Genomic DNA, 17,431 nt, shown 5'->3' with positions numbered 1-17,431 from the left:
AACCTGAAATAAATAAATCTTGAATGTTTGGCATTGTAACATCTTCATCTTTCAAGATCTCTGCCTGAGCTCTGGGCAAGGGAATGTGCTTGTGGCCCAAGGGAGCTTGCTGATGGGCCCTCGCTGGCTGGGGCACCGGCTGCCTTCTGAGCCGGAGCCGTGGCAAACCCGATGTTTTGCCAGTCTAAGGGTGGGAGAAAGATGAGAAGGCAACCCTCTTCTGAACAACTTGCAGAAGTTTCTCAAAATTTTCAAATTTGCAAGATGGCTACAAGGTTTGGTTGTAATTGAGTTTCACTGGGTCAATTAGGTTTATAGTGTTATCTTCCCCTTGCCCCCATCAAGGAGAGTTAGCAAATATTTTGGGAAGGTGGGAACCCTATGAGGAGCCAGATACCTGTATCTGATCCTCAGAGGACCAGTGGCCAGTGGAGGAGTGCTGCAAAGCCTCCCTCTCCCAAAGACAATACTATTAAAATGATCCCGTGACCAAGCACCATTCCACATATTTGGCGAGTCAACAGGAGGAGAGCTCTGAAAATCCCTGGTAGGCAGATGACAGGCTGTGGGGTGGGGCTGGAGAAAAAAAGCCCCTGACTCCTGAAGTGTTTTGGCAAAATCAGCCCCAGTCGTGCTTGAGACTTTTTCCCTCCTACAGCTGGAATTTGTCTCACCTAGCAACCCTTGAGCTGGAGCAGCCTTCATTGTGAGCACAGAGGAGCAAACTCAAATGCTTGTAAGAGAGCAAACCTGCCTTCATCCTGTAGATCACTTACAATGCCACAGGCATGGTGTCCTGGAGTGAAGCAGGGGAAAACAGGAGAGGACCATGAACTGACAAGAGGGAAGCAGAAGTTGTTTGCCTAAGAGTGTCTTTGGATTAACAGCACCAACTCTTCATCATCCTAAGGGAGAGCTAATCATCTCCAGACGGACCAGTGGTTCATCCATCGGACATCTTCGAACCATGTCCAGTGAGGGGGAACATTTCATCCTCCAGCCAACCTGACTAAAGCTGGACTTGAAGGAGAAAGCCTTTGAGAAGCAGAGGCATCTCTAAGAGGCATTCCCCTGCAGGAAACACCAGCTTCCTTGTTTTACTTGTTTGCTTGCACTGAGCTCAATTCCCTGTCAATTTAGGCATAGCCTTTATGTACATTTAGGTGTAAGTTGCAGGTCCTTTTCTTTGAAGCAAGCCTTGTGCCTTTTGAACTCGAGGCTGGATATCTATTGAAGTATTAATTGAATATTACATTCTTCCTGAGAATGTGTATGGTTCTAGATAACTGTATTGCCAGTAACTAATTTCTTCCTGTCAGGACTAGATTTTATTGTCATTGAGCTCATTCCTCCCTGCCATGGCCCTGAGAACAACTTGTAGATGATACTATGGAAGAATATTTGTTTTAACTTGATCTTTTAAAATGCTTTCTTTGCAATGTGTGCCTCTTGTTTCAGTTTAGAGAGATTCTTTCTTTAGGGGAAAGAAACCTTTAGTACTGTTTTTGAGTCAGAAGAGTAAAAGGGAATCCCCAAAGCCACTTGTAAATATATGATTTTAACTTGCCATTTGAAAATTCCAGATGAGATGATGTTTGACAACTACCTCCTCTAATTCCTGGCAAAAACAAGCCACCCCAAAATTAAAGCTTTTTGAATCAAAATATTTGGACACTGTGTGTCTCACAGTGCAAACTATAAAGAGTACATAGTGATTATTTGTCCCAAAGTCATTTTCAGTCCTGAAAATACTAAGAAAGACGAAGTGTTTAATGTAGTATAAGAGAAGTATATCCATTTGTGGTTTTTTTATGTGTTCATAAGGTTGATACTTTTTAATTACACCAGATAATTAATCATGCCCCTTATATCTTTAATTTATTGTCATCTGATTGGTCAACTGAGGACTGTGGTTAACTTTTTATCTTCCTGCTGCTTGAAGCAGTACAGTTTTATTTTAAGAGTAATTTTACATTTTACCTCCTCACATGTACTGGAATGTCCTGGGCAAGTGGTAACCTAACTGATGCTTTCTTGAGTTCCATGTTTTAAAATAATTAAACCTACTTGGTAAACTGTTAGACAATGTTTTAGGTTTTTCTCTCTGCTTCCCATTCATGTCTTTTTTTTCTGGGCTGACTGTAGTTTTTTGTGTGCTTCTCTTTCAGCCCAGGTCATATTTGTTCCTTGAATTCATTACAGAAACAAAATGGTGTTTGCAACCAAAGAACAAGGTTTCTCACATCTTGAAGTCAGTAATTTGCTCAGCTGATGAGCTGAGGAAATAGGTCATTTTAGATGTATTGGGCAAAAAGCAGTGATTAGTAATAATTTCCTTTCTAACATATTTTCTGTTACGCTACATTTCTTACTCATATACCAAACACTGTCTGTTTGTTTAATGGAATAAAAAAGAGAGGACAGCAGGAAATAATTAGCCACAATCTCACTGCTTTTTACAGAAAAATCATCTGGTCTGAGAGTATCTCAAATGGAGCCATCTCACAGGAGAAGTCCATATGAGTACAGTTCTTCAATGTATTACAGAGTATAATGATGAAAGGTGTCACAAAACTCCCATGTGCCTGGTAGTGAAATGTAATTGCTGCTTAAGCAATGGGGGCAAAGCCTGAAGGTGTCCCCAGCAGCAGAATGAATCAGGACAGTGCACATTACTTTTAATCACACAGTCAGAAATCCAACATGAAGATCAGTGCTTGGGCTTTAACGTGTTAGAGTCCCAGTGCTGTCCTGAGCTTAAAGGAGCTCCCTTACCACAAATACATGGTGGGAATCTTGAAAGGGCCCTGCTGTGGTATTGCCTTGCTTCAGAACTATACTTCTTTTTTTCTTGTTGAGGCTACTGCTAATTACCTGCTAGAGAAAACAGGTGTTTTTAAAATCACTGTGCTTGGGCTTTCTATCTCTAGTTGGCTGTTTAGCTGTCACCCTTGCTTTTTGGAGCCACTGGGTTTCTTTCAAAGCTTTTCTTCTACACAGGATTTTTTTTTTTTTTCTTATGATCTGGTGATTTAAAATTACTCATTGTGTAAGAAACTCAAACCAGCAAATAACAAAATTTGTCAGCCAGTCATCCCATAAGAGGACAGATAAGTTGGATTTCACAGCCTAAAGAATGGCCAGTGATTCTGGTCCCTGAATAGCCTCGGGCTTGGAGAGAGCAAATTATGACCATCTTTGTCTGTTATCAGATAAAGTGGAAGGACATATCCACAGTCATATTCTGCTTTTGTCTTGAGTTATTCCTCCCCCAGAAACAGCTGCCTCTTGCAAATTTAACTTTTAAGTTGGAACTGAGTCTGATGCATATTTCCAGCTCTTTATACCACAGTAGTTAAAGCAATAAGATATTTAAAATTTAATATTTATTTAATTTTAAAATATTGTCAAACTCTGACTGAATGTTATTGAAGGAATGCTCAGAATGCAAGTATTGTGTGCAAAATACTCTTTCCCATTTAGTGTTGAGAAATAAAAACAGAAATTCTTCTACACACTAATTTTTCTGGGGGTCCAGACACACAGTTGTAAGGTATCTTCAGGACCCAAGTGAAGATCCCCTTCTTTCCCTGGACCTGAGTTCTGCAGAAAGCTTGTTTCTATGTCTCTTTTCTTGTAAAGGACAGGACAAAGGAGAGCTAGAGGCACAACACTTTCTCTTATGAGGGCTCAGCAAAGCCTGAATCACTACAATCACTGTGAATTGTGCAGAAAGCCTTTACCTCACAGGGTTAGTGGAACTCTCCTTGTCTCACTCCTTGTGCATCAGCCTTAGGATCAAGGGGTGCTAGGTTCTTGGGTTGTGTGCTGCAGGAAAAGAATATTTATGTAGCATTTTATTCTGTGAATTGGTAGGGTTGAACTGAAAGATCAGAAAACAGCCAAAGCAATTGGGTTGTCAGTCAGACAAGTGTCTGACTAATACAGTTCTGATTAAGCTGCATCTCTGTGTGAAGAATAAAAATGGTCTTTACAACTAACCTATGCCACTTTTCTGAGACCAGTCTGCTCTGGATGCAGCTGGCTTGTCAAGTTAGATGACAAGACAGTGTCCCTGCAGGAAACCCATGTCTTTCTTTTTTGGCTGGCACAAGCGCCCTGGTGGCAGCTTCAGGCAAAATTGTTTCCCAACTAATGAAGCAGAAGAAGCTTCCTATTAATTCTTGGTAGAACAAGATAAAAATGATGTTGAGCTTCAGTGGCACTAGGAGACCTGGGTTTCTCAGTAGTGCCTGACTTATTTTTTGGATGAGACTCAAAGTGCTGCCTCTGGTCACCTGCAGTGGGGGTCTCGTCCAGGACGTGCCTTCTGCCACCGGGCACCTGTGAGTGTCGGCTCTGTATCCCCTATCTTTGCAACGTTGTCTGTTCCATGGCTCACTCAGTTCACAGCCTGCGGTAATCCCAGCTGTATGCATCACTTACGGCACTGGGTTATTAGTGTTCTTTGGGCTTTTGTTCTGACTCCAAAACTATATCTTTTTCTGATGCAGCCTAGGGCACATGACTCTGCAGCACCCCTGACACGCGAGAGCTGGTGGGAGCAGCTGGGCTCGAGCTGCCAGCGAGGATGCTCAGGGATGCCCAGCTGCAGCCCTGCTCACTAAAGCACTGATGCTGTTCCGTTTCTTGGCTGATTAATCCAAGCAGCTCATTCCTCAGTATGGGAGTGGTGTTAATGTAAATGTGGCATTGCAGAAGGCTAACTGGACCAGGAGCAGCCTGAGTTAAAGATTTCTGTCTCTCAAAGGCTTGTAGCATTGTATCTGGGGTCCTGAGGGGCCGGAATGCTTATAAACTTTGCATTCTACAGAGGAAATTGCATCCCTCACATCAGGCTGAGGCTCTAGCATTGTTTCATGATCGGAGGGAAAAAAAACTTTCTCCTTGTCAAAGAAAATATGTACAAATGTTGCATTTTCTCAGCATGGAAGAAAAGAAATAATTTATCTTAAATCTTAGTGATTTTTGTGTAGGTTTTTACATGGCCTTATTTCTAAATTAGTTTTTTTAATGGTTATAACTTGGGCATTCAAACATTTTGAAATATGCAAGAAATAATTTAAAATATTTTCTAGGACTTTTTCTAGTTAATAAATTAAAATGTATGTGGAATTGTGTTATTATATGTTTTATTATGTATAAGTTCGTTCCATGTACCCCCCCGCGCTCTGTAGCGACCCCCCGGGTTTTCCCATCTGTCCCCACGGTTTGTTTTCCCAGGAAAGTGCAGAGTCACTGTGCTTACATCTCAGACCATCTGTCAGTCACGCGGCACCCCGCCCCGGGGCGCTGCGGGTCGGCAGACAACCTGGGACCCTCCACCTGTCCATCCCCCATTGGGTTTACCCCTGCACCCCACTGCCCTCAGATCCCCCGTGGCGTTACCCCATTGGCTGCCCCGGGTTTCCCCTGTTCGGTACTTAACCCGCGGGCTGGAGACGCCCCGGGCTTTTCTCTCGCCTGGCCCCTGCGTGCTGCTGCCGCCCCGCCGCCGCCGCTGCCGCTCCGCTCCGCCGCTGCTGCCGCCGCGGCACCCGCGTGTGTCTGCCACCGCGCCACGGCCCCGCGCGCCGCCCCTCCTGGCTCGCGGCCAGCTCTGGAGCGCGCTGCCCCGCCCCCGACCGGCAAGGCGGCACGAACAAACTCCAGTGCGGCACACCGCAATCTTTTCGGTTTGTGCTTTCCCAGCCAAGCCGCAATAAACCGGAATTCTGCCTGCGGGAGAAAAGTCTCTCTCCTTTTATTCGCCGCGGGACTCGCCTCTTGCTCCCAGACCCACGTAGCTCCGGCCGACGCCCGCGAGGGCTCGCCGAAAAAGACGGAAATTTCCCGCGCTCCCCTCCCCCCACGGAGCTAGCTGGGATAAAGGGGGGGAAAACAGAGCACTACGGCAAATGTATTTATGTGGATTTGCCTGGAATTCAGAACCCATTTTTAACTTTAGATTTGGCGTCTTTGCTTCAAGCATTAGGATGTACTTTTTGCAGCCTATTTGATTCTCACTAAAATGTCTACATGTAATTTCACTTGCTATGCTGTATATGAAATTTAATAACACATAATGCCACCAACCGTATACTGTTGCAAAAGTCAACCTTTATAGCTTTGTGTTTTATTAAGACAGTAATCAATAGCAGACTTGAGCTATTTAGAGATTATTGATGCAATTGAATGCCATTTAACTAAAACTTGTGGGAGGAGATGGTGATTTTGCATTATAAACTCTTGTATTCAATGTCCTTTTTTGTAGAGCTCAGTTGCTAGATTAATTGTTGAGAATATGTTTAAATGTTTCAGAAATATACACTTATAAGCTTGCAATATTTCCCCCTCTCCAGTTTTATTTAGAAGGGCCTCAGTCCATCCTGAATATGTGTCTTGCCAAACATGGCTTCTGTGTTACCAAAGAAAACCATAAAATAGCCTATACAGAGCCTGTAGTAAACTAATGAGTTAGCAATGTATTTGTGAGAATTCAGTAATATGCAAATGCATAAGCATTATTTATTAGTGCTTGAAGGGCTGAAAATGCTATTGTATATGCATGCCTAAAGGCAGTATCTCCTGAGTATACATTTCAGCAGAAGTTCTCCAGTGATAAATTTTGTCTTTATCAAATGCAAGGGGTAATAGTTTTAAACTACAAAAGGGTCAGTTTAGATTAGATATAAGGAATAAATTATTTTTACAATGAGGGTGATGAAACACTGGTGCAGATTGCCCAGAGAAGTGGTGGATATCACCCTTTCCCTGTAGTCATGGTCTGGCATGATGGGGCTCTTAGCAACCTGATCTTGTTGGAGATGTCCCTGCTTATTGCAGGGGGCTGGACTAGGTGACCTTTAAAGGTCTCTTCCAACTCAAACTAGTCTCTGATTCTTTGAATCTATGATATAAAGATGAGTTTGAGATTTATATAATGTTCAGGCACTTTCTTGTACTTCCTTTCAAGACTGCTATGAGAGCACCTGTAAACCTGCTAAAGGAGTGTAGAAATCTTTTGTTTCATGAAGGATGATGAATGACATAGTTATTGGCATTTTCTCTTCTTCCAACAGTATGCTGTCAATTTTTTCTCTAGTTTCAAAACAGTATTAAGAAGAGAAAGAAAGAAACTAGGCACAGGACTGGCTGCCATTTGCATATGGGCACGAACTATCTTAGGTGGGATTCTCTCAAAATTGCTCTACCTTCCATTCTGGATAATTCATTCATAGGATTCACATTCTTCCTAGGACAATGAAAATTAAATATTTTGAGTTAGCTTATCAAACTTTTTAATTGTTTGCCTGTTTTTTTGGGTGCAGTGAAATGAGTTTGTTAAGTTCTCCAGTCTCCAACTTACCATCTAAACCAGGTGTATTTGTATCTGGATAAAGTCAAAGAACTGTTTCTTTCATGTGGGTGGAATAAGACTATTAGCTGAACCCCATTGTGGTAAGATAAGCCTAAAAAAAGAGGCTTATCTTAGCACACTTAGAAAAAGACACTGTAGCACAGTCTTTTCTGCCTATGAAAATTCAGATTAACATGTTTTTACCTTAAATTGCAAAAAAGATGAGTCATATTCAATGGAGTAAAACAGAAATTATTTTCTCATTTACTACTGGAAGTAAAAATTGTATGCTGAATGAATTTCTTACTAAAAGTAACAAGTGTGTTGTCTCAATTGTCATGAACCACAAAGAATTTGGTGTAGACAAGTTCCAGACCCACCAATGTATTCAGCAGTTGATCATGATGTTTTCCTTTAGTTTCTAGCAAAAATGCCTCCTCTGTCCTCCATCCAGCAGCCATGCAATGGATTGGAGGGAAGAGCAGGTGGAAGGAGGTAGTAGATAAACCACATGTGACAGGGTGGGCTTGGTGTGTTTGGGAAACCTTTGTTGTTATGGAAAGAAGCTGGGAATGCTCCTCCTTTGAAGCTTGGCCGCTGGATCAAGCTGCCCAGATGCATCCCAGCAGCAGAGACAACTCAGCAACACCAGAGAGCTCCACAGAAAGCCATCACTGTGCTCTGGGTGCAAGGGAATGAAGATCTGCTGGAAGTGGTGGTGAAGGAGAGTGAGGAAATCAAAATGAGCCTCACAATTGCAGCAGGGCTTGTTTGGTCAGTGGCAATGACAACAATAACCTCATCTTCTGCCTGCATGGGTGGAGCTCAGTGGTAAAACCAGTGATGCAGTGCTTTGTTTCTTCTGCTGTGAACTTATGGCATGACACCAGGGTAAATAATTGATTTTCCCCAAAGGATCTTGCCTTTGCTGGATGTAACGGCATTGCCTCTCAGGGTCTGGGAGCTGAACTTGAGTAGTTGATGAGGTTAAAGGCCTGAAACTTGGTAGGACAGGGAAGAAGCATCTTCTCATAAGGATGTGGGGGAAGACAGTAATTTTGGGGCATCAGTCCAAGAATATCTGAAGTATCTGCAGTGGGTCAGGATTGCATTGTTGGTACCTTACCGTTTAAGATCAGCCCTGCTGAGAAGAATAGATTAAAGTTTGCTGAAGGATGCTGTGGGTACTCACTGTAGTTTGCAGTTTAGAATGTTATTTTTGTTGGTGGTCTGATGGTTTTTTCTTATTTGCTAAAGACAGGAAAAGGCACCATGTGAAAGGTGTTTTGAAATGCAGATTCTGTGAGGATGATACCTCAATGAGAGACCTGGCACTGAAGCCATTGCTGCAACAAACAGCCAGCAGTGAATGTGGTTAGCAAGGACAGATGTTGATCCATACAGGTAGCAGATGTCACAGGCACGATGGTCTAGTGCCTGAATCATATGGAGGTCTCTCTTTCCAGATGGATTAGAATGTGCAATCCTCAAAAGCAAATATCCATCAAAGGCAACATATTTATTTCCCACTCACCTGATATCCACTGAGTCTGGTCTTCCTCAGGATGAAGAAGGAATCCTTTTCTATCTACTCACTGTACATAGTAGCAGACTGGATCAGGACTTTTAGCAGTATATTCTGAAGGATGTCAGACTCTTCTGCTGCTATTTTTTTCAGGGTTTTCCAAGTTTGTGTTTTCCCAGTAAAGTCTGGTTTTCTTTCAAGCAGGAAGGTATCTGTCATTTTTGAATGCCTAGAAAAGAAAATTTTGTTTATTGTGTTCTCTTACAACTCCCAAATGCCTAACTTCTAATTCCTGAAGAACTCAGAAGGTTTTCCAAGGCTTTTTCTCCTCTAGCAAAAAATAGTTGAAGGTGGTCAGATGCCTCAAGAATGTCGGGCAAGGACAAATAGATGAACTGTCAGACAGCAGAGTATCAGACTGCCTCCTTTGCTTATGAAACACTTAATCAGCTAAATATGACCTGTAACAACTGAGACTGAAAAAATTTACTGTTCAATAAACTGAAAAAAAATTTTATAAGTGTCTTTCCCCCCCCACCCCCCCAATTTTTATCAGATATTTTCTGCCTGCTTACTAACTTATGCAAAAGCCTTGGAAAAATTCAGATTAGGTTTTCATAAAGGTGTAATGGATCCCTGTGAGCTTTTAGTGCAGAAAAAAGGCGTATAGAAAAAACAAACCCACGAACATTGTTTGACTGACATGAAGCCCTGAGAATACAAAGTTAGAATCAATGCTATTTGGCTGAAGATTAATCTCCCTGTAAAATTTAAGCATTCTTTGATCCAGAGCATGTCAACTCCCTAAACAATTTCTTTTAACTTACAGCTTTGATAGTGGAAGATGTTACAAGTACCATGAGGTAATTTTCCAACCCCAGGTTCCTGCCATTTGATCTTCCAGCTGAGTTGAGCTCCTTAGGGTTCAGAAATCCTTTGGACAAAATGATGAGGTTTCAAAATGTGCTCTGAGCTGAAACTTCCTGCATAGTGCAAAGTCTTTAATTTTGTAGAGTGTTGTGCTTATATATTTTGGCAAATTTAGTTGACTTTTAATTATTTATATAGCTCCAGAATGTAAAGTGATTTGTTCTTGCAAAAATAATTGCTTTTGTAGTGTGTGAGCAAACACATCACTGTGCTGCCTGCAAGTCTCTGTGACAAACTAAGACCTGTCACCAGCAAGCCAGCAATTGCTGCTTGTTCCTGCTGGGTGGTATCTCCATTTTTATACTTACAAGTTTTAGTATAGACAAATAACTTTTTAAATCTTATTTTATGGTGCAATGCATGTGACATTTCAGGTACTCAATAGTTACCATGCTACAGTCGTGTCTCTGTGTGAGAATTGGCACAAGTAGAGGAAAGGAATGCAGTGCTGTGGGATTTCTCTGTCACTGAGTGTTCATGTTCCACAGCTGGTGGCATCTGTGGAAGGATTAGCAGAGCAAGTGTTCCTTTTCGTGCTTTTTTGCATACTTTTGCTGGGTTTTGAGTCTTCCTCCTTGGCATGAAAATATGGACTAAACTGGGCAAGGGAGTTCAGCATTGTGGAAGAGCAGTTCCTTAGTATGTTTGAGAATGTGACAGAAAAATCCCTCTGGAAGCTTTGTGCTGAACTTCGACGTTGAGGGGAAGTAGTTATGTGTAACATTAAATTTGGAGCTGATCACTTGCTCATAGTGATCAGATCCCCAAAATGTGCTTTCAGATCTTGGCTGATGATAATGATCTGTGTAGGCTAGATTAGCTATTGAGAGGGAAATCCATAATTATGAAACTTTGGTATTTGTGTATATGGGATCCTCAAGCAGACTTGTTGCTTGATAACAGAGCTTGACATTTACTTTTATTATTTTATTTACTTTTTAAATGATTGACCCTGAGGCCTTTATGTACACAGCATGTTATCACTGAGGTAACTGGAGATACAGGTGTACAGCTGCCCTGAGGAGATGGAGTTGAGATTTATTTCCCAGTATTTTGCCTCTTATAGTCCCGCTTATCACACTAATCAGATCATTCTTCTGAGATTGATCTCTCTTTTGCTACTTTATCAAGCAGTATTTTAGCATTAAAAAAAAAAAAAAGTGTTTTAACATTTCTTTTTCAAGAGTGAATCACCTGAAACTGCTAACAAGTTCTCTATTAACTCACTGCAAATTCTTGGTTTTATTTTGAGTATAGAAATATTTACTAACATATATCAGACTCTTCCATCAGATTCCCACTTTTTCCAGATGTGAATACAGAACTGGTTAGGTCATTCAGGAGTGCCAGATTTCATAAAAATCTTTATTAATGTTCTGCATGAAACTTAACTAAGTATTTTGTATTTTTCAATAGGTCTGACACTTCCAGTCCTATCAAAATTCACTGAACAAAGCATGATACTTTTTCCTAGCATTTCATTATTCCTCATACACATCTGGAAAGCTCTGGAATGAAGGCATAAACAAGCAAAACCCAGAATATTTTGGCTTTATTTTTACTTATGTATTGAGTTAAATTTCTTTGTGTACTTCTGGTATATAAGCAATAGTACAGATAAACCACATTAAACTGTTTTTCTGTTTGGTTCTTAAATGAAAAAATATAAATGAAGATGTTTGCTATTTTCCCCCAAGGGATGTTTTTGCTTTGTTAACATTAAGATTTTGTTCTGTCCTGATCAGCTGTTACCTTGATTGTTTTGTCAATGTTTTTACTGCATAACCAGGAACAAAGTATCTTAAAATTAACTTATCTTTTAATTATCAAGTTTGTCTCATGTCTACGGCAAGCTTCCTTTGTTGAAAAATAAACACATTTTTGGTTCAGTTTGCTAACACAGCATATGGGAAATTCTGTGATAGCTGTTGTTGGTAGTAATCTTCCAATTTTGGTTGTACCCCTGGCTATGACTGGAGGCTTGATCTCCTGTGGCTGTCTGGAGCAGAGATGGTTATCTTGCCAGGATATGGGTGAACATGGGAAGTGTGGTCTCTTGTAGTCCATGAAATTGTTCATGCATGCAGGAAACACTATGGGCTGTTAAAACTGCCATGGGGTCATTTGAACTGGAATTGTCCTTCATGTGTTGAAGTTGTTCCAAACTTTTCTTCCATCTAGTTGTTGCCAGCAAAATGTCAGAAAGAGCTGCATTTTTGGGCACTTCTGCAGTAAAGCCAGTAAAACCTTTGTTTAAAGATAGTGGAATCCAGGACATAGGACACAGAGATGTTCCACCAAGATGAGGAAGTTCTCTCTAGTTTCTGAAAATGGAAGGTCTTCTTCACAGTCACAAAAGTGGCCCCCAAAATTTATGAGGTAGTGGAAACTTGTTCCAAGTGAGGTCTGTAATATTTGTTCCTGCACAAAGAGGGTCCATTGGTTTTGTTGCCCACCATTTCCCAGGACAGGCTTGTCTTCTTTCTGAAGCAATCAGATACAGGATTTGGGAAAGAGGGTACAATACCCATCTGGGGCTCCACGCAGATAGGAGCACTGCAACCTCAGATACACAGCAAAGGGATGGAAGCAGCTAAATTCAGGGTGGGTGGGTAAGTGCAGCTGCATATTGAATAATTGGTTTTACTTCAGCCCAAGGCCATCCTGCATTCATGGAGCTTCAGCCACTCAGTCATAGTGTTTGTCCACTGGCTGCACTTTGTGGACAAACAGCAGCAGCATTTTGTGCAGCAGCAGTATTTTAGGTTTCTTATTTGACTTGGGAAGATATTGGTTTGCCTGTACCTTCTTTGAGGTACCTGATTCTAGTTCGGCAGATCCCTTGTTGCCAGGCAGCATTTGCTGAGAGTAATTTATTTATTTCACATATTGGAATAAGTGAAAATACTAATTCTTCCAGGTGCAGTGTTAAATGTAAATGCATTCATTAGTGATGGACAGCCCACATTGGCCCTAAGCCTCGGGGAGCCAAACCTTCAAAAGGGGCTCCAGCACAGGGCTCTCCCCTTGATACCGCTTTATCAAAGTTAAATAATCCAAGATTTGCTAGTTACTACTGAACATGCTTTGTAAATATTAATTGAATAGAGATTTAAATGTAATTCCCATTTTTAATAATTTGCAAATCACTATTAATCCATCCTGTTTTCACTTCCACATTGTGAGCAGGAATAGTTTTTCTTAATCAATACATCAATTTGCTGTTTTATCATGGAAGGAAGCAAGGTTTTGCTGCCTGCATGCTTTAGGCATGGGGATACCACTGCTGGGATCCCATGAGTCTGCATCAGAAGGAGTCTGGAAGCTAAAGGAACCTCACAGTTAAGCAGATGAACAGTGATTTCTTCAGTCTGGCAGCAGGTGCTTGTAACTGAATCTATGGTGTGCAAGATGATACTTCATCAAATAAATGCACTGTCAAAGTTAATTAGTTACATTTTTATTTTGCAATTTACCTCTATGATGACATCCTGCTGGTATTGAAAGGTGCTCCAAAAATGATCGTTTGTACTGTAGCTAGTGGATTTTATGAAAATGTGAAAATGAGCTCTTGGAAAGCAAATATGAAGACTAAATATTTGATTTTACTTTATTGCTTGGTGTTGACAATATAAATGCTATTTAAAGCTTCTGGAGATTTTGACCAAGCTGGCAAATTTTAGGAGTCGGTCAGCTGTCTTCACTTAATAATGTCTCCTGCTCTTGTAGTGAAGACATGAATGCATGGAAACCTCTGAACTGTGATCATCAGAAGAATGGCCATTGTTTCATGTATTGCTTGTGATGTTCTGTTATGTTCTGTTCTTCAGAGTGCTTATCTCTTACTCTGAGGAATTATATAAAAAAATTTGGGCTACAGTAGTGTCAGAGAATGAAGTTAAGATGCTCATCATCTGTCAGATATGGTTTCCATCAAAAATTACACACTGAGCATTTATTTCATAGCTGCCAAAATGCTTGGCAAGGATTTCAGCAGAAACATCTGCATAGTCACAACACTTTAGGCCATCTTTCTAGAGATGGGGACCCTATCAGCTGAGGGAATGAGACAGATAATGTCTATCTATACAAAAATCCTCACCAATGAAACAGGACGATTTTTTACTTTCTGCCCCAAATACTAGATATAACATTAATTGAAACACTTAACAACAATGAAAATTATATGGCAGTCATTATAAACACAATTGTAGCTTGTAAGATTGCACTGTATGTTTTTTCTCTCTCAGCAACAATATAAAATATTTTTAAAAACATCTTTAGAAATGTCTTCTTTTTAGATGGAGGAGATAGTACAAATCTATAGAGACAGGATAACAGGTTCATTTTCTTTAGAAGTCTGAAAGCTTATACTACTAATAAAAGCTTATACTAATAATCATCAGCAGCTGAATTGTTGAAGAATTGTGTTGAGCTTTTATCTGCAGCTAAAATCAGATGTGCCATTTTACCATTGTGAAACCTGAATTTTATGTGTGCTGCTAAAAAAGGCTCTGATGCTGCACGGCTGAGAGGTTATTCCTTGACAAAATAGCATAATTTTGATGCAGTTAATATCAAATGCTAATAGATTTTAGGGTTTCTTGCATGCTTTACTTTTTTCTTCTTTGTTCTGGAGGCGGGAAACAGCTACACTAATAAATGCCTTACTAACAGAATAAGAGGACTCATTGAAAGTTGAGTCCTAAGCTCACTCAGGATTATTCAAATGTTCTGGGCAGAAAACTTCAGCATTATTGAGGTGAGGTTTTTTTTAGACAGTACTGTTCTGGAAGGCATCTATGCCAAAGTATCTCATGTGTCACTGGCATTCTCATTCAAAAGCGAAAATTGGGACGGGAGCCTAGACACAGCTTGGCTAGGTCAGATCAGTTTCTGTCCTCCAAAATGTGAAGTATGTCTTCAGATGACAATTGTTCTACCCTTCTCCTCAGATGGTGGAAGGAGATAGGCAGGCTGAGTCACCTTTTTGAAGTTTGTGCTTCATCCTGATGATTATCTAGAGATAAGATAATCCAGCCATGTTAATCATCAAGGATGCAGTCACACTTTTCTGTTTGCAGTGGGGCATTACACTTATATTCAAAATCTGAACTTTATTTTTATTTCTGTTCTTGATCAGCAAATCTTAATGTACATAGGGGAAATATTGGCTGGGGAGAGGGTGAAGATGGCACTGAATATCTACCAGTTCCATGAGAGAAATAAACTGGGCTCTATGGTGAATCTCGGCAGTTTGTCACTTATTCTGAGATGCATCCTCAGTACGGTGGGCAGCTTCGTACTGCTTTGGTTTTTAATGGGGTGGCCACATCCTCCCCACTTACCCCCCACCACCTTCATCCCTTGCAAAACTACTGTGACAGGGTAAACTACAATGACCAGAAGCACAGACCCATCATTACATTTCCATCAGACTGTGCAAATAGTAATTTTAAAACAGGAAGTCCTTGCGGCGTTTCCTGACTGCATTCTTTAGGAAGGAAACAAACAGGCAGGGGTTAAAATCTAGGTGACTGATGGTACCATCTTGACAAGCTTTGCTTCTATACCAGTAAATTTCAGAACACTTTATGATGGTGTGCTCCTGCCTTTCCCAGGACAGTGAGGTAACTATCATGAAGGTCATCAGTCAGTAAAAAATAAGGGGGCTTTTCCAAAACAAGTGGCAAATTTTGTTTTGTAGTTTCAGTATTTAAGAGGAAAAAAAAGCATTTTTATGTCAATTTCCTTTGTTTTGATTGTTATCTCCACATGCCATTGCAGTGCAGTACTAAAATACTGAGTCAACAGCTTGTAATTAAAGTGAATGCTTTCTCAGTGGAATTGAGCATTTATTTATCCACAAATTTTATTTTTTTTTCAAAAGTCTTCCTTTACAGATCTGTCACTCACCAACATATGGCTGTAATTAGCTGTTTATTTAGTTGGAATTGAGGGATGGCTTACTCAAGCTTCAGGAAGCTTCAGCCATATAACTAGGGACAGAATCTGGATTGATATGTGGTTATTACAAGATGCATACATTTGTAGAAATCTTATGTGTAGAAATCTTATTGTGAATTAAACATGCGAGCACGAAACATGCATGCTTCACTTTCTGTCCCACTGTGGCCAGAAATAGGAACTCCCAAAGACACCAATCTTCCCATATTGTAGTATTCAAGCTGAAAAATCAAAGCAAATGTTTTAAATTGATTATTTTCTACCAGAGGAAGTGATTTTTTTTTTTCTTTTTGAGCATTCAATTAAAAGTATTTAGGAATGCCATGCATCCTATCAAGTCTGTGTGATACTTAGATACTGCAATGCCTGTGGATGCATGCTCTATACCAAACTGCTCCATAATTTACAATAGTAATGAAGGGAAAATTATATAAGGGGACTAAAGAGGGGACCATGTGGAACATGGACTTGTCTTTTCTGAGCTTGCCATCTGAGAAGTTCTTGTATTAAACTATAGTCATGGGTCTAAATTTCCTATTGGCCTATGCATATATATTCTCTGAACATAAGTAAAAGATAATTTTTTCATGTGTTTTTTTTCCAGTGATGAATTTTCTCCAAGATTAAAACCCAGCAAGGAAAGCAATCTAGAGTAGAACAATAGAATGGCTTGACCAGCTGGCAGAGCTCTGTGGTCAGTAGGTAGAATATTATTTTCCTTTGGAGTGTGGGTGTGGAAAAGGGTAAACTACTTTGTTTTTCCATTGTGATAAATTTTCGGGAAGACCTGAGCTCCTGGAACTTCTGTTTTCCACAGTCAGTTATTGGGTAAATTTGGCATTTGGGAAGTGGAAATCCTTCCTGATTTATGATGATGAAGAGCAAATATCAGCTCTTCATTCTCCTGAAGGTCATATGACTTGCTGTGAACTGCTGTGAATGCTGGCTTCTCAGACCAAAAAGAATAAACAGTGTTTTCAACAGAAAGGCCACTAGGTTCACAGGATATCTAAGCTCAATACAGAGTAAAAACTGCTGCAGTCGTGTCATGTCTCTTCCACAACTGCATGCCTCACATGGTCTCTTAATATTTTGAACACAAATAGATTTTATCAGCTCTGAGAGGCATGATGATAATTATTTTTCTCTTATTAGTATAGAAATTGCAATTCCATAGTTCTACTTATCTTCTGGTTAATTTCTTAGGTTCAAAAAAAGTTTCTAACTTAAAGAATAATGGAGGAAGCCTGAAATGATGATTTGGTATTCATGCAGGGTATGAGAGAGTCACAGTCAACACTGGTATACCCAGTATGAAACAGCCATCAAGAACTCATATATGACTCCTTCAGTTGCTCCCAATATTTGGAATGAGAAATAAGGACATTATATCAGCTAAGATCTGCAAGATGTGGGGCTCTTAATGGTTATTAGCACACAGCTCGAAACCTGACAACCAAACCTCTTCTACTCAAGTCTCAAATATACAGCCCTCTTTAGTTGAGGCAGAGAGGTTCAGTGGTAGCTTGATCATGTGTAAGTGTCTGGCATTTCCTTCTATTCAAGGAAATTTGCATGGTACATATTTACTCTTGAGAATCCATCAAAAGGCTTGTGTAAGCCAGGAGTGTATGGTCATGTCAAATATT

This window comes from Taeniopygia guttata, chromosome 2 (genome assembly GCF_048771995.1).
Source record: "Taeniopygia guttata chromosome 2, bTaeGut7.mat, whole genome shotgun sequence".
NCBI lineage: Eukaryota > Metazoa > Chordata > Aves > Passeriformes > Estrildidae > Taeniopygia > Taeniopygia guttata.
This window is presented reverse-complemented; position numbering follows the sequence as displayed.